Raw genomic sequence first — 3,276 nt, forward strand, 5'->3', positions numbered from 1 at the left:
AGTCTCCTGCCTCAGGCTCCCAAGTAGCTGGGACCACAGGCGCCTGCCACAACGCCCGGCTATTTTTTGGTTGCAGCCATCATTGTTGTTTTTGGCAGGCCCAGGTTGGATTCGAACCCGCCACCTTAGGTGTATATGGCTGGCGCCTTAGCCACTTGAGCCACAGGCGCCAAGCCTCCAATTCTTATCGTTTTGTAAATTTAGCTCCCACATTAAAGATGCCCATCTTGAGTAATTTAGGAGGATTACTTTAGGGAATTAATTTTTGAATTGGAATATTGTTTTGGGTCATGGGTTATGTCGATTACTGTTTATTATGGGTCACGAGTTTTACATTATGCTGATTATTGTTGTTTAAGATAAAGATTAACATGGTTTTTACTTTGAACTTTCATGTATAAAACTGTGATTTTTGGAAATGGAAGAACAGAACAGTCTTGGAGAGGCTACTCTCACTGTTCTCCAGAATTGCTGGCCTTCTGACAAATAAAGTTTAAGTTTGGTGTATCTATCCTCATCTGCATATTGGCTGACAGTGACAGGTAGCCAGACCCTCTTCGTCAGTAACACCTATACTCTTCGATTACTCCCCACACACAAAAGGCCTGTATCTGGGCCTGGGACTGGCCAGGTCCTGGCCCCTGGCTTATCTGCTATATTCTGGACACAGCTAGGCTACCTTGCTGGGCAACAATTGCTCTTAGGTACCTCAGGGCTATTTGCTTTAGCAGAAAGGGGGGGGGGAGAGACAGTATTTGAGGGTGTAAAGCAGTCTTAGTAAGAAAAGTACATCTTAGCAGTCTTTCATAAAGAGACGCTGTGCAGGCATTCTGCAGGCAGAAGTGACAGAGTCAGAGGGAGCAGATCCGTGATAGAATACACCCCACCCCCGGCCCCAACTGCCTCTCCTCCAGCCTCTTATAGACACACTCCCATGGCGCTTAACACTACAGGTGTAGAGACTGCCAATCACTGCTGCTCTCATCTGGGGAGCTCTCACATTTGTTAGGCGAGCCAAATCTCTCCCCATGCCTTTATCACCAAGGTGTTACATTACCGAGCTATACAGGTGTTTCTTATAACTCTCTCTCCTCCTTGCCATAAGCTATATGAGCTGCTATAGGCCTATATAAAGATATCTGAATTGCTTTGGAAAAGGGGGTTGCCACTCCATGATTTCTTCCTATGCCTATAGTAAATTAATCCTTTCTCTTATTAAAAATAAGAATAACATATTTTATAAGTTCTAATGGTCTTATAATTGAGACTTGGAGAGGGTGCAAAAGTAAAGGACATGAACTTGGACCCATCTGTTTAATTTCTACTCTGCCATCTCCAAGATGTTCAATCATAGGCCAGTTTCTGAACCACCCTGTGCCTTAGTTTCTTCATCTGTAAGATCAAGATAATTCTGACGTCTACCCCCTAGGGATGCTGCAGGAATAAAAGCATTAATATTTGTAAAAGGCATAGCCCAGCTCCCTGCAGTGATGCAGAAAGGGTGAGCCATCACTATTAGTGTCTGAAAGTAATATATTAAACCTTTTCCTTTCCCACATTCATACCTATTTCTTGTCGTGTATTGTTTTCATATGTTTTTTCTTTCCTTCTTTTCTTCCTTTCTTCCTTCCTTTCTTTTCTTTCTTTCCTTTCCTTTCTTTTATTTCTTTTCTTCCTTCCTTCTTTCCTTCTTTTCTCCTCCCTCCTTCCCTCCCTTCCGTCTTTTCTTCCTTTTCTTTCCTTTCCTTTTCTTTTCCTTCCTTCCTTTCTTTCTATCTTTCCTTTCCTTGCATCCTTTTCTTTCCTTCATTTCTTTTCCTTTTCTTTCTTCCCTCCTCCCTCCCTCCCTCTATTTCTCCTTCTTTTGCTTCTTCTCTTCTCTTCTCTTCTCTTTTCTTTCTGACACAGTCTTACTCTATTGCCCAGTCTAGAGTACAGCAGCAGCAGCTTAGTTCACGCAACTTCAAACTCCTGGGCTCAAGCCATCCTCCTGCCTCAGCATCCTGAGTAGCTGGGACTACAAATCCCTGCCACCATGCCCAGGTAGTTTTTATATTTTTAATAGAGACAGGGTCTCACTCTTGCTTAGGCTGGTTTTGAACTCGTGAGCTCAAGCAATCCACCCTCCTTGACCTCACAGAGTTCTGGGATTATAGGCATGAGCTACTGCACCTGGCCTGTTTCTTTTCTTTATAGTTTTATCACCTGCATTTACATCCCCAAATACTATAGTTTGTTTTTGCTTGTTTTTAACTTCCTATAAATGGACTCATACAGTGTACATTCCTGTTAAACTTGCTTATTCTGATTTGTTTGATGTTGGTGAAATCCACCCATTGTGTTGTGTGCCGCTGTCGTTGGTGCCCCCTCTTGTCCTCAGCCCGCACTCTAGCTGTGATGTACCCAGGAGACTGAATTGGCATTGAGCCTGCCACCATCAGTGGCCACCAAAGACCAACACTGTCTCACATGGGACAGCACCTGTCTCCTGGAGGGAGGGGGCCCAGACAAGAGTATTTCCACCCAGAGTGGATGGGATGGCAGCTACAGGGTGTATCTTTAGGGTTACTGGGTAGTGTTTCCCCAGGCAGTCGTCACAATCTGGCTGCCATCAACAGCACAAGCAGGTCCCTCACCAGCACCTTTTATGCTTGGCTTTTAATTTTTGCCCATCTGCTGTCTAAATAATGGGACTGCAGTGTGGCTGTAATTTGCTTTTTTCACCAGGTATTGTTTTACTTGAGGAAAAAACGAAACTCATACGGCAAGCTGAAGTTAGTTGACATCATAAAGAAGAAGAAGAAGTGAGAGAATAGAGAGGAGAAAATTTGTTCTGAGGAGGTACAGCCATCCAGAGGACTCTACAGGGAACTCACTTGGTCTGTTCTTGGAGAGAGAGCTGGAGCCCTGCAGAGACGACCTTTTACATAGCCACCCTGCTTAGTTGTCAGGCTGGGACTTTATGCCAGAAAGGCCTCACTGGCACTGCCCTATGTGACCAGTACACATGTGGTGGGCAACATAGGGACAGAGCATCTGCGGTAGAGGTGGGTGTCCTTATGCCTTCTCAAAACTCACAAAGAGCAAATCATGGTGTAAACTTGAAGTTCAGCTAATACAAGGCCAGAAAATGAAGTTTAAGAACTCATCCTAGAAAGGGTGTTACCTACCTTGTCGCTGAATATCACTACAGTCACCAGATGGCCAAAGGAAGTACTTCAGGGTGACCATAGTGCTGTTTATCAATGAGGTATGTAGCACGGTTTCTAGGATGAG

The sequence above is a fragment of the Otolemur garnettii genome, unplaced genomic scaffold (assembly GCF_000181295.1).
Source record: "Otolemur garnettii isolate 467f Iridium unplaced genomic scaffold, OtoGar3 scaffold00044, whole genome shotgun sequence".
NCBI lineage: Eukaryota > Metazoa > Chordata > Mammalia > Primates > Galagidae > Otolemur > Otolemur garnettii.